Below are 14,635 nucleotides of genomic sequence, written 5' to 3'. Positions count from 1 at the left end.
AGCAACTGAGCCCGTGTGCCACAACTACTGAGCCTGCAAGCCACAACTACTGAGCCTGCAAGCCACAACTCCTGAGCCCACATGCTGTAACTACTGAAGCCTTGCACGCCTAGAGCCCCTGCTCCGCAACAAGAGAAGCCACTGCAATGAGAAGCCTGGGCACCACAACAAAGAGTAGCCCCCGCTCAGGGCAACTAGAGAAAGTCCAGCGCAGCAACGAAGACCCAATGCAGCCAAAAATAAATAAATAACTTTATTTAAAAAAAAAAAAAAAAAAAAAGGAAGCCATTCGGCATCTCGAGCAGCTGGGCGCTTACTCCACGGTAAGGTTTCTGTCTTGCCGGAATGGCCTTCGGGGAGACAGAGGCCCCCGATCTGCCAGTTCTTCCTTGCCAATAATTTAAATCCCTTCTGCTGCCATCGGCGTCACTTTCTGAGACCTGCCATTGCCAAGGGGAAGCAGCAATCAGCAGATGGCCGGCCTTGCAAAAGAGGCTGTTTGGTGTACGAGGGCAGTGCCCTGCCCAGTGAGCCTTGGGGAAGGCCGAGGCTCAGACTTCGGCTTGCAGCGCCCCTGAGGCCAGCCTCCCCAGCACTGCCCAGTCAGATACCAGCAGCATGCCCTGGCCACAGTTACGAAATGACTGTCCTGGTGAGCCATTCCACCTCTCCGGCTGTGGCCCCAGCAAGACGGGCACACCCAGGGTCAAGAGCACTGACTCTGAAGCCAGGCTGCAGGTCTCAGACCCAGCTCTGCACTCATCAGCAGTGGGGTGCCAGCAACTTATCCCATCTGTCTGGTTCTGTCTGCCGGTCTGTACAACAGTGAGCACAACGGTACCCATCTTGAGAGCATCCTGTGAGAACTCGGTGAGTGCGGCCCCAGAAGGCACTAATTAAGCACAGGGCTGTGCATGCTAGCTGTTAGTGCTAATATTTCCTGTGTCCCCAGCCCCGAGGCACCTGCACCAGAAGGAAAAGGAGGAGGAAAACTAAAAGGAAAGTAGCATCTCTCAGAACAAGAAGAGGACAGGGTGCTGTACCCCTGAGGTCACGGGGGGATGGGGTGGGGGGGTTCCAGTTCTTCATCCTGTGAGGATGACTTCCCCTTCCTGGTTCTGGGTTTGCAATCTTGGGCCTCTTCAGGCTTGTCTATCCTAACCCTGCAGAGACAGGCCCCAGGCATCCTCCAGAGGACAGCCAGAGGCCACAGCCCCAGCTGCCCACCTCGGAAGTTGCGAAATTCTTTGTTGAAAATCAGTGCAATCTCAGCCAGGATGGTGGCCCAGTTTGTTTTCAAAATACTTCCTCAGATAGCCCTATCTTGGCTCAGACATGTTAGCACTTTCCAGAATCCTGCAGACAGCTGGAGAGGAGGTTATGGTAGCTGGAGAGGAGGGGAGAGGAGGGAAGTGGGGAAGAGAGTGGGAGAGGCCTGGGGCCAACGTTCAGGTAGCTGCACGGGCCCACATGGGCACGGGCATCGCACAGCGTGCTCGGACAGGCGCACACAGGATGGGAAGCGGGTCAGACTGTGGAGGGGGTCTTTCAACCGTCTAAGCTGTGGAGCCTTCTTATGAACCAGAACTTTCCTAGGAAACCCAATATGTAGAAAAGATAAATGGGGGACTTCCCTCATGGCCCAGTGGTTAAGAATCCACCTTCCAATGCAGGGGACACGGGTTCAATCCCTGGTCGGGGAACTAAGACCCACATGCCGTGGGGCGACTAAGCCCGTGTGCCGCAACTACTGAGCCCACATGCCACAAGTAGAGAGAAGCCTGCACGCTGCAACGAGGAGCCCACGTGCTGCAACTAAGACCCGATGCAGCCAAAAATAAAATAAATAAATAAATATTTAAAAAAAAAGATAAATGGGGGGAGAGGCCTGGATCCCCCCTCCCATCAGACCTCTGAGGGGTCCTCGTTGAACTCTGGGGCTCCATGGAACCTAGTTTGAAAACTGATGCTGCTAAAGGAATCATACCCTTCTCTGGGGGGAGTTAGTGCCCACATTGTTTTAAGATAATGAGCTTCTGAGCTTCCCTGGTGGCGCAGTGGTTAAGAATCTGCCTGCCAATGCAGGGGACACGGGTTCGAGCCCTGGTCCAGGAAGATCCCATGTGCCGTGGAGCAACTAAGCCTGTGCACCACAACTACTGAGCCTGTGCTCTAGAGCCCGCGAGCCACAACTACTGAAGCCCGCACGCCTAGAGCCCATGCTCCGCAACAAGAGAAGCCACTGCAACGAGAAGCCCGCGCACCGCAAAAAAGACCCAACTCAGCCATAAATAAATAAATAAATAAATAAATAAATAAATAAATAAATAAATAAATAAATAAATTTATAAAATAATGAGCTTCTTAAGCGAAGATGAAATGATGTTTCTAATAAATTCTAATTTGAGTCTAGTACAGAGAATGCCACACATCCTGAGAATCAGGACTCAGAAAGTGCAAAGTGATTGATCCTATTCGCTGACAAGTTTGTGAGCACCTCTCTGGGAAGTATTGTGCCCTTGGGCCTGAATATCTGGGGCACAGAATATGTGGTGAACAATAGTTAGAACACCTAGCTATGTACAGGCACATTTCTAAACTCCTCACAGATACAAATTCACTTATAGCCCCATTACTTATAACCCATTACCATCCCCCTCTTACTGATTAGGAAAGTAAGGCCCAGAGAGGTTAAGTAACTTACCCAAGGTCACACAGTTACTAAGCAGTACGGTGGGCATTCTGGCTTTAGAATATGTACTCTTCACTATTACATAATTTGCCTTTTGGGATGAGTGCATCCCTGTGCTTATGTATCTGTGTGTATGTGTGTGTAGTATACACTTTGGCCCATGATGATGTGTGCTAATCTGTATGTGGGTGTGCAGCCTCTTTCCAAACAAGACTGCAAGCCGTGGGGCTTACCCCTCAAATTCTCTCTTGGAAGCCTGACAGCAACAGGCCAAAGGGGCTCCTGCGTGGAGGTGGGACCCAGAGCCTCAGGGTGGTGCCTGTTCCCCAGATCCCAGGGGTTTTAGTTTGCTGACCCAGCTTGGCATAGGCACATCAATGGGAAGGCCCCCCGGCCCCTCCCTGGGACTGAGTGGAACCCTCAGCTGCCAATCCCACCAGGGAAATACCCCCATCCTAGCACCCTGGTTCTCCCCTTCTCACTGGGTGCTGGGTTTTAGAGTGGGTCAACTGAATAAAATGAAGTTATTAAGTTATCACGAGTTTACTTCATACTCCACAGACAGAGAAACTTACAACAGTGAACTCACACCACCAGAACCCTAAACTGATAGGGCCTAAGCTGATAGGACTCCGGTCAAAAGCAAAGACCCCTGACATTCTGGTTAGTCCGGGAAGCCCTACACCGTAAATGGGGTTTTTAGGGTTTCTTCACATGGGAGCCCACTTTGGAGAAAATTAGCTTTGGTCCATCCACTCTAAACTGATGTTTAAGATGTAGAGCTTCCTCAGATGCCACAAAATTGGAAAAAGCCCCACCATTCTCCATCAACAAAGTCAAACTCACCTCGAGCAGGGCCGAGGCAGGGAGACTTCCTCAGATGCAGCAGGGCTGTGCTGCAGCAGGCTCCTCTTGTCCCCAGCCACCAGTATGCCAGCTTCCCAGTGTCCCGAAGCACAAGGACAGCCGGCGGTGGGTGTGTTCCCTGACTTTTGAGGCTCCCTGAGTCAAGGAGGAGGGGCTGGTTGGGGAGGAGGCCGGAAGGAGGGAGCTGGTAAGGCAGCCAGTGAGCCAGGTGTAAGCACAGAGGCCAAAACAGAGTTTCCCAGGCTAGCTGTTTACTTGTGGCATTCAGGAGAGGCTGAGCTGGGAATTGGCTTATTTATTTTACACGCTTTTCCTCCAAATCCTTTTCAGCGAGCCCTCTGGAATCAGAGTGATAAATTTCCCAGAGCCTAAAAAAACCCACGGTCCCTTAGCACACAGCCATCTCTGTGGGGCAGGGGGGTAAGGGGAGGCATGGGGGGACGGTAGAGGCATAGAGAGGGAGTGATGGGCCGCTAGAGACCTGAAGTTACTGGTGGTCAGGGGCTCCCATGGCCTGCATGCCCCTCCTTCCAAGTTTGCAGAGGTGGGGATGTGCAGGAGAACCAGCCCGATTTAGGCTGATGAAGACGAAAGCTGAGACTTTCAAGCACAGAACAAACTGTCCAGCCTGCCAGAGGCCACCCCACACCCAGACGTGGAATCTCCATGCTCAGGGCAGGACAAGCAGTGTTCTTCCACCTGTTTAAGTGAAGGGGACAAGTATTTCTGTTTAAGGAATGAAAAGGAGAGCTGTTTTCCTTTCCTCCTGCGTGACTTCATGAAGGGCAGAGGCCTCTCTGAGTGTTCCTCACTGCAGAGTCCCTTGGCTCCCTGCTTTACCACTTCCCAGCAGAGGCTCTCACAGCCCCTCCCTGGTCTTCATCCATCATCTGACAACGTTCCTAAGTACTTCCGTGTGTCACGCACTAGGACAGAGCCAGGGGTACAAAGATTAATAGCCCCCGCCCCTCGGATGGGGCAGCTTCTCCCCACACCCAGTCTCCCAACTTCCATCCTGGACAGCGAGTCCACACCACAGTGAAGCAGGGAGAGGGCTCCCATATCTTTGCGGCTCAGCACTGCGAACGCTCTGGCACTCACCCAGGTGGGCTCGCTGTGGAAGGTGGGCAGGGGCCAGCTGGGCAGTGCTTATCTTCTGCTCCTTGTTTAAGGTTGCCAGCTTTCCCCATGCCACGAACACCTGTATCAGAGGATCTGGGGGTAGAGATGCGGGTGGGCAGAGCTGTGAGGATTCTGCCCCAACAGGGGTAACCCCCTCTCAGCCTTGGGGCTGGGGAGATAGAATACCAACCAGGCAGAAAACACAGCTGCCCCCAAGTGCCTGCAGGGAGTCCTGAAGGCAGCATGGCTTGCCCTTCCTCCTTAGCTTTGTGACCTTGGGCAGCCACTGCACCTCTCTGAGCCTCATTTCCTCACCAGCAAATCGGGAATGATAACCACTGTCCCTCTGTGGGGCCTGTGTGAGAAAGCATAAGCTGGGGGCCAGGTGAGACACGTGGTTATCACAGCCCCTGGTTGCCCCGGCTCTCCCCATCCATCTCTCCTGAGGACCAGACATCACCACAGAGTCTAGCCCTCCTGGGCATGTGGTGGGTGGTGGGAAGGACAGCCGTGACATGCCCCTTCATATTCAGGTGAGGGCTGATTTCCCTGTGTAAATAGATGTCTCCCCTGGCAAGGGCCGAAAAGGGAAAGGAATATAGTAATCCATTTGAGGATGTTTACCTGGCAATTCCTTCCAAACCCAAGCTTGTGACTTGTATGGTCACGAGTGGTAGCTTTGTACCCATTTCTCACATAAGCAGTGAATCTGCTCTCACTGGAATTACTCCAACGTCTCCCTGCAGTCACTCCCAAACCCCCATCGTTTCCTGACTCCAAATCCACACGGAAGGCTCTAGCAGCCTGGTGCCACCCAGCCTTTGATTTCCATGACCCATGGTGTAACCCAGGATAGGCAGAGTGTGTGTAGAGAGAGGACTGTAGTCAGGGGCCCCAGGACCCAGTAAGTGCATCAGTGTTGCTTCCTTGTTGCTATGGAGAACCAGTTAGGGGCCTTAGAGACAGCTGGGCATGGTGGAAACAGCATGGGTTCCAGAGTCAGACTGTCCAGTTTCAGATCCTGGCTTTGTCCCTCACCAGCTGTGTGACCGCCAAAAAGTTACTTAACTTTTCTGAACCTCAGTTTCCTAATCTGTAAAATGGTGACAAAACGCTAACTTCATAGGGATGTAAGGTCTTGATGAGATAACATAGAGCTCTTGATTCACAGAAGACATAAATAAGGTGGAAAGGTGATATTGGGAAGGGATTGGCTGCAGTGTTCCACCTGAAATTGGGGGTGGCCAAGCCCAGATCACTCTCTTGCTCATCTGGGGCCACAATCCTGTGTGCTGCCTACATACTTTGCTAATTTCAGCATTCAGATCACTTAGAAGCTTCACGTGCACACCAAACCTAGTCACAAAGGGCCGGGGGTGGGGTGGGGGAATGACACATTTCTTTGTGATTACATGGCCAAGTTGCACCACATCCTGGCACGTTCCCAATTCCATGCAGGTAGGGAATCATTCTCAGGATTGCTTGCGATCCCAGTTCCAGGAACACGAGATGTTTCCACTCCTCTGGGAAGCTCATGCCAGCTGGTGCAGAGGAACCCACCCAATAGTCAGTACAGGGACTGTGATTGCCCCTCTACCTGCTGCCACCACAGAGCCAAGCCACTGCTGGAGGACACAGCTCCTAGACCCTTCATGAGACCCATCTCCTTCCAGGCCAGTAGGAGCCAGCAAAAACACTCCACGACACTCCCAGCTTAGCCAGATGCAAAAATAGAGACTTTCTTACTGCCCCTCTTAGGGAAGCAGAGGCCAATGTTGAGACTCAAGTCCCCAGTGCCAGCCCACAGGGCACAATAGAACCTGCTGCTTGGGCTAAACAGATCAGGCAGGGCTCTCTGGAAGCACTCAGGGCCCCCTCCTCTGCAGATAGACCAATTCCAACCTAGCCGAGGCCACCTGGCTTGGCTCATAGAGTGTCCTTAACATATATGAATTATTGGTGTCATTATTCATCAAACAACTATTTATCAAGTGCCAACAATGCTAGGCACTGTACTAGATCCAGGACAACCTTTGAAACATCCTGGAGCCCCGGACACCAAGGGCATCCGAAAACAGACACAACTTCAGGTGCAATGAAAATAAATATGGCTTCAGGACTGCCCTGCTTTCTCCATGACCTTGGAGTGTTAAACATCCCCTACCACGTTTTACATATACACACCCAGGGCTGGAATCTCCTCAGCCCACCCCCCCTGGAAGTCCCTCTGAGGAAGTACATCCGCTAGGGGGAAGGGTCTGTGCTTCCCTCGCAGGCCCTGTCACTGCCACCACCCAGCTGTCCAGGGCAGCACCGCCTGCCAGCCTTTTCTACTCTGCTCACAGACCCTAACACGCCGGGTCTGAGTTTATGAGTCACTCCCTCCTTTCTCCCGGCCTCGCCTCCGGAAGGGCTGCGCACACCCAGACACATCACCCAGACACCGAGTTTCCACGCCAACCTCGCTCCTGATGAACCCGGAGAGCCGACTGAAATGTCTGATTTCCCCTCCCCACTACTCAGCCTCGAGGTCCCGGCCACGACTTTTCAAAGACAAGGCAGCCCCTCTCCTGCCCGTCTCGCTTTGGGGTCACCTCTCTGTGGGGCTGCAGGGGCAGCAGACAAAGACAGTGGATTTATTTGAGGCTGGAGGACATGCTTGGTCTAAAGATCCGAACGCCCGCACTTCCGGAATTGTGCGGTTCGGTCTGAAGCGTGTGCGTGTATCTGTGGCTCGATGGGCGATGAGTTGTGCGTATGTGGCAGTTGTGAATCTGGGTGCAGTGGGTCTGGAGGTGTAGGTGCCTGCGTGGAGCTTTCCCCGCGCCGAGAACTCCCTCTCCCACCTTCGGTTTCGCCCCCTCTTCCTCCAAAGTTTGGCGCGCGCACCCGATCGGGGATGGTGGGGTGCGCACCGCTGGGCCATCTCCCAGGCCCAGAGGCGGTTCCGGGATGCCGGTGCCCTACTTACCCCACCACCGAGCCTCCTCCAGCGGGGGCGGATCCGACTTTCCGAGGCAGGGGTCCGGCGCGGGCAGCATCCGCCCGCAACTTTGCCCTCCTCTCGGCAGGACCAGGCAGAAGCGGCTCCGGCCGGGGACGGCGGCGGGGAGGGAAGGAGGCTCGGCCCCGCCGGTTCGCACGGTGGGCGGGAAGCGGCGCCAGGAGGGCGCCGTCCTGCGCAGCGAGCAAGCGGTCCTGCCTGGCGCCTTCCCCGTTCGGCCCGAGTCCGCGAGCGGCCGGCAGTGGCGGCGGATTCCTGAACTGCGTCCAAGGCGCCCGGGGAGCCCTCCTCCTCCTCCTTTTCTCCCTCACCCCACCCAGCTCCCACCCCTGCGCCCCTGGCAACTTGGGAACCTTTGGCGAAGTTGGCGCAGCTCGGGCTGCGCGACGGGCCTCCGGGTGGAAGCAGGGAAGGAGAGGGAGGAGCTGAGGGGGAGCGGCCGCCGTCGCCCCAGCCCCCGGGGAGCTGCGCTCTCCAGGACCCCTCTGTGGGCCTTTGTTCCCAGCGCTGCGCCTCCGCCCGCCTCTCCCCTGGGACTCTCTTAAAGCCGCTGGGATCCCTACCCGCTTTCAGAGACGCTGGGAAGAGCTCCCCTCCTGGGTTGGGAGGGGCAGGGGAGGGTTGGAAGGGAGGTGGCCTGGAGATCCTCGTGGCTTCACTCTGCCAGAGCCCCTCAAGTCCTTCCGGCCTCCCATCGTATTGAAACGGAGTCTTTCTAAAACCTGAGTTCCCTTACGAGTTTATGATTAATGTGTCTATCCAAAACTTTATTCCCTTTCTTGTCCCCTCTGACTTCAATCCTGTGCTAACTGAACACTAGTCAACCAGAGTCAGTTGACTAAAATTGCTGCTGTTGAGAACATTGTTAATGTGCTAAGGCTGCTGTTGTGAGTAACACTGTTAATGTGCTAAAGTTGCTATTACAGATATCATTAATGTATAAACTCAGGTTGTTTCTCCAGGGCAAGATAAGTTAACAGACCCCCTGAGGCCTGGACCACCTGGCCAGAGAATTCTAAACCAGAGACATCCTGAGTCCCGGAACCTGAATGTCACAGAAAGCACAATATAAGAACTATAGTCAATATCTTGTAATAACCTATAATGGAAAAGAATCTGAAAAAGAATATATATGTATATATACATATATATACACATATATATGTATAACTGAATCACTTTGCTGTATACCTGAAACTAACACAGTATTATAAATTAACTATACTTCAATTTAAAGAAAGGTTAAAAAATGTCACGGAAATGTCCCAAGATGATTAATCCCAGCCTCTTTGTTCTTCCCCTTTATAAAACCCCCTCACTGAAAGACCAAATGGAGCGGATCTGAGGCGTGTCTCCCACTCCCTTGCTGGGTGCCTTGCAAATAAACCCTGTACTTTCCTTCACCACAACCTGGTGTAGTATGTTGGCTATGCTGCTTGTTGCGCAAGCAGACCCGAGTTCGGTTCGGTAACAATTTTGGCCACCATGAAAGGACCATCAACTGGAACTGTTTTTGTAAAAGGGAAGGAAAATGACATGAAATTCTTTGTGTATAGGCTTTTATGCTATTGTATCAAAGTTAGCCTTTTGGAACTGGTTTGGCTTTGAGCCTTTTGGAATTGGTTTGTCTTTTATCTTTGTGTGTGTGTGTGTGTGTTTGTGTGCGTGTATGTATTTGTGCTAAAGAAGGTACACTATTTTAATTGGTGGACATTAAACATTAAACGAAAGTTCAGTTCCTAAAAATAGCCCTTTAGGATGCATTCTACAAAATTGGACCACCTTTTGTTCTGGTACCATGACTAAAGCTGAAAAGATGATTTTTTAAAAAAAATTAATTAATTAATTAATTTATGGCTGTGCTGGGTCTTCGTTTCTGTGCGAGGGCTTTCTCTAGTTGTGGCAGGCGGGGGCCACTCTTCATCACGGTGCGCAGGCCTCTCACTATCGCGGCCTCTCTTGTTGAGAAGCACAGACTCCAGACGTGCAGGCTCAGTAATTGTAGCTCACGGGCCCAGTTGCTCTGCGGCATGTGGGATCTTCCCAGACCAGGGCTCGAACCCGTGTCCCCTGCATTGGCAGGCAGATTCTCAACCACTGCGCCACCAGGGAAGCCCTGATTTTTTTTTTTTTTTTTTTTTTTGGTAACACTGTGTGAACACAGTATTCTTTAGACTCTGGAGAAAAATGCCCAAGATTAGGCTCATTTGATAATCCATAACTAGTTTTGCCAGCTTGATAAAACATCTTTTCAGAATTCTGACCCTAAGAGAGCAAGTTCTAGGAGGAACTTGCTTTTCTCTCCCTGTGCCTTGAGATGTAAATGTTCTACCAGGGCTCTCAGGAACTCCTGTCTTATCTAGACATCTCCAATTCCTGAGACTGATAGGAAAAATTGGGGGTGGAGGGAAGAGGCCTTTTAAAACTTAACTTATTCCAACTGTTAGTTATAAACTAGTGAGTTTTATATTGTAATACCTGATTCATGACTAAGTTAAAATGAAGCTATGAGATCTCTAGTTGTGTCTGTCTATATGTCTGTGTGTACATCATACATATGATATGTCTCAACTTCCAGACCTTATTAACAAAATTAATTTCTTGGGACTTCCCTGGTGGCTCAGTGGTTAAGAATCCTCCTGCCAATGCAGGGGACATGGGTTCAAGCCCTTGTCCCGGAAGATCCCACATGCCGCAGAGCATCTAAGGCCGTGTGCCACAACTACTGAGCCTGCGCTCTAGAGCCCACAAGCCACAACTACTGAAGCCCGTGTGACTAGAGCCTGTGCTCTGCAACAAGAGAAGCCACCACGATGAGAAGCCCGAACGAAGAGTAGCCCCCACCGCTGCAACTAGAGAAAGCCCGCGTGCAGCAACGAAGACCCAACGCAGTCAAAAATAAATAAATAAATTTTTAAAAATTATTAAAAGAAAGAGAAATATACAAGAAACTAAACCAAAGAAATTTCAGGTTTATGTGAACTGGGAAGTATTCAGTATTAAATTAACTTTGGGCGTTAAAGTTCATTTTTGCTGGTTTAATTAATCAGACATGTCCTTGGAGCCATCAACATTAAGTATGATATTTTTATTGTACCTAGGTTTACTGGAGGTAAAATAAGATCTTATTATATCTATTGCAGAATTTGTCAGCAAGAAAAATAACTTGGTATGATGAAATTTTTTAAAGTAAATTAAATGTAAATGAGATAAGTTTTTTTTTAAAGGAGAACTCTTTAGGAATAATTATGTTTTATGACTGTCTACTTAAAAGTAGTTTCTTCAGATATTTGGTAGCTTGAAACTTTAGAGTTTTGCTAAATTAAGTTAAATGATGGAAGTTTATTGAATATTTTACAAGTTTGCTAATCTACAGAGTGCTAATGTAAAAGACAGTTCATAGTTGCTTATTTCTTAGTTTTCACTAGAAATTAAGGTTTTCAAGAGTTGAGAATTCTAATTAATATATTTAATTAAAACTAAAATTTAATAAGAAAACACCTTTGTATGCAAGGAAAAGAAGGTATAAGAAATGGAAATGCATTTTGTTAAGAGAAAGAAAGTAATTTGGTCCTAAAACTGGTTATTTCCAAATGGGAAAGAAAATATGGGACAAATTAATATGGGTATAGAAAGTTGTGGAAGCTTTGCAAGAGGGAAAAGAAGAGTCTTTAGAAAGGAATTCTATGTGTAGTCAGGACTAACGAAGATTAGAAGGCATTTAATTGAGTAAATGAATTCTAATATTAAAGGTAAGATGGTGCAAAACCTGGGTTTGTTTTCTCTCTCTATGAAGAGAACAAAGTTTTTTTGGACTGTTGAGCTGCTTTTGATAACAGATTGTAAGTTTCTTTCCAAGCTTTTAAGTAATTTAAAATGTCTGTATTTGCTTTTGAAATCTTTTATTGTCACTTTGGTTAAATGAATAAGTATTGTTTCACGGTGACCTATGGTCCTATCTGACCAAGCGTGATACCTCCCGCGCCTGGTGCAGTGCACTGCTGGGCAGAGCCACTTCTGGGCTACAAGGCTAGCGTGGGAAAGGGCTTGGAATTGGAACACAAACAAAAAAGCAAAACCCTCAGCATCTGCACTTGGCATCTGTCATTCTCAACATGTGTAGATGAGAAATCCAAAGAGGATTGAGAAGGACCCACGAGCAGGTCCTCACAGGTGCAAGAAGTCAGAGGGCCCTGCTCATTACCTGGGTCCAGACCATCCAAAGCTTCAACCAGCTGCCAGCTGGAGGGGACCTGGGCAAGGTACTCAAGGCTGTGAGATGAGACCTTGGTATCTCTTATAGCAGAAAAACCCGACTGGGTGCTTCCCTTCTGTTATCAACAGCGACCTGCAATAGGGGACCAGGGGTTTGGTGAGAATTGAGACCCCAGCTCACTTCCTGGGTAAGCTCCTGGAACCCCTCCCTCTGCAGCTCCAGCCACGCTGGTTGCTCTCGCCTCACATCACAGGGGCCCGGCCTCTGCCCCGGAGTCAGTCTGCAGGCTCTCCAACTTGTTTTTAGAGTCGGTATCTTGACACATGGGTTTCTCCAGACCCTCTCCCCTCTTCTTAGAAGGGAGGGCCTCCATTTCAACCTCACAAATCTGTCAAGAAGCTACCTTTAACTGCACCTGCTGGTCTTATAAAGGAGGCCTTCCTGCGGGACATACGGAGTCTGGAATTTTATTGCCAGAACTTTGTGATGCCCCTCAAGGGATACAAAGGTGGAAACTTAGACCGTGTCACCACCAGATTGTAGAGAATGAGACTCTGTGCTACTGGTGTTGGTCAGGGGTGGGGAGGGTGCACCTGAGTAGTCACTGAGGAATTCCTGTGTTCACCCAATGCTTGTTGAACACATATTGGATATGGGGGCCCATAGAGGTAAACAAGCCTAGTCTCACCTTCTGATTAGAGAAGACAGACCTATGTCTGAACAAGCACTAGTGAATCAGTGTGCTGTGTGAGGTGAGGCTAGGGCTGGGGATGGGGATAGGTGTCCCCAGAGCAAGACCACAGGCTTGCACAACTCCAGGGGCACCAGGCATGGGGAATGTGATGTGACTGTTGGCCCCTGGGACTGTGCAGTGCGGCAGCCTTATTCCTGGAGCTGAAGACCCCAGGCCTGGGCTTAAGAGATGAGCTGAAGTTCTGCAGATAGGAAAGAAGGTAGCAGTGAGCCATGGCTTTCTAAGTAAAGGGACCAGCAACTGAAAGAAACATAGGTGTAAAAGGGTATTCACTCCTCAAGCATGCCAGCCACTACTTGGGCCTTCCGTGAGGGTATCTTGGTTGCAAATGAGAGGTAGAGAGTAAGGGTCTGATCCAGGACACTGAGAATTTTCATCCTAAGATAGTTTCCAGGCTCTACTTCTTCCCACAGTTGCTCTGCCAAGAGAACTGGTCTCAGGTTTGTTTTTTGTCTTAAACGGTGTTTGAAAAATTGAAAGAACTTTCCAGGCCAGAGGCAGAATTGCAGGATGGTTAAGAATGTGGGAGCCTGAGCACCATTTTAACCAAGTGATCCAACTGATGAAATAAAAATTCACACTTTAAAGGCAAGACAAGAAAAATTTAAACAGAAAACTTTCTCTGTCCTTTGGCCTCCTCTCTCCCCTCTAGCACCTTTGTGCATCTCCATTATGTGTTAACTAGACCTCCCCAATGGCAGAAATACCTGCTCAATCAGAAAGATAAATTTTTCTCCTTCTGACACCAGCCATGTAACTCCTTAGAAGACACCATTCCTTTCTCAATCTTGTAAAGGGTCACGATGACCCACCACTCTCTTTGTCTGTGCAGACATCTTTGGTGAACTTTATATACAAAGCCAATATAACATTTCCCTTAAAGATATTGATTGGTGCAGAACAGACTGGTCAGACAACCTGGGGAGATACTGGGCTGCATCTAATGGAAGGTCTTAGCTTGAATACTTACTTATGACCTTATTAATGTTACTAGCTGTATTACTTATATTCTGCCTATTTTACAAGATTATTGTTCTCTCATTACCACATATGTGACAGCCTCTGATAAAAATAATGATGACGGGGGCTTCCCTGGTGGCGCAGTGGTTAAGAATCTGCCTGCCAATGCAGGGCACACGGGTTCGAGCCCTGGTCTGGGAAGATCCCACATGCCACGGAGCAACTAAGCCCGTGCGCCACAACTACTGAGCCTGCGCTCTAGAGCCCGCGAGCCACAACTACTGAAGCCTGTGTGCCACAACTACTGAAGCCCATGCGCCTAGAGCCTGTGCTCCGCAACAGGAGAAGCCACCGCAATGAGAAGCCCGTGCACCGCAACGAAGAGTAGCCCCCGCTCTCAGCAACTAGAGAAAACCGGCGTGCAGCAGCGAAGACCCAATGCAGCCAAAAATTAAATAAATGAATAAATAAATAAATTTATTTTAAAAAATAATGATGACTAGGCAACTTGAAACAGTTGAGCAAATATATAATCCTATAAGATCAATGATTGTAATAGTGTAACTCTAGATATGGGAAGAAACAACAAGAGGGTACCATTTTCTGGACCATAACAGACTAGTAAGACAGGGGATCTAGTGGCTTTTGGCTACTGTTAACAGGGCCTAGTCCAATAATAGCATGTTGAGTGGCCTATCAACAAAATCTTCTCCTGACCTAAGAATGAGCATTCCTAAGGCCGTGGGACAAATTGGTCACGAAATGCCTCCCAAACCTTGGTCGAAATTAAGGCTGAAAGGAAGGGGATTGTAATATAAAGAATGTTGCCCACCATCCAGTTCTATGAGAATCAAGTTGTTAGCCCCTGCAGTCGCTGACTTACAGTACACCTTGAAATGGGTTCAGGGATCAGGATGAGGCACTTTGTGCTCTAGGAAAACTGACAGAACTGGCCCTCAGATAATTGGATATTTTCAGGAAAAATTTTATGAACTCAGCTTCTTGCATTTTCCCAGACTT

At 49.4% G+C, this 14,635-nt stretch overlaps 1 protein-coding gene and 1 long non-coding RNA gene across 2 annotated transcripts in view; one reads left to right on the top strand and one right to left on the bottom strand.

Annotated features, from left to right (window-relative positions):
• CHST3 (carbohydrate sulfotransferase 3) overlaps positions 1 to 7,784 on the bottom strand; it is a 45,296-nt gene extending 37,512 nt beyond the window's left edge. The window contains exon 1 of the mRNA XM_082406889.1: positions 7,653 to 7,784. The gene's annotated coding sequence lies outside the window, so the exon portion shown is untranslated. The remainder of the gene's footprint in view (positions 1 to 7,652) is intronic.
• LOC309635533 lies at positions 2,330 to 14,094 on the top strand. Its single transcript, XR_014248880.1, has 2 exons — positions 2,330 to 7,377; positions 8,635 to 14,094. It is a non-coding gene; the product is annotated as an uncharacterized lncRNA (long non-coding RNA).
• The last annotated feature ends 541 nt before the right edge of the window (positions 14,095 to 14,635 follow it).

Source organism: Balaenoptera borealis (assembly GCF_965194805.1).
Source record: "Balaenoptera borealis genome assembly, chromosome: 10".
NCBI classification, from domain to species: Eukaryota; Metazoa; Chordata; class Mammalia; order Artiodactyla; family Balaenopteridae; genus Balaenoptera; species Balaenoptera borealis.
Note: the sequence above shows the minus strand (reverse complement) of the source record. Positions and strands in the feature narration are given on the sequence as shown.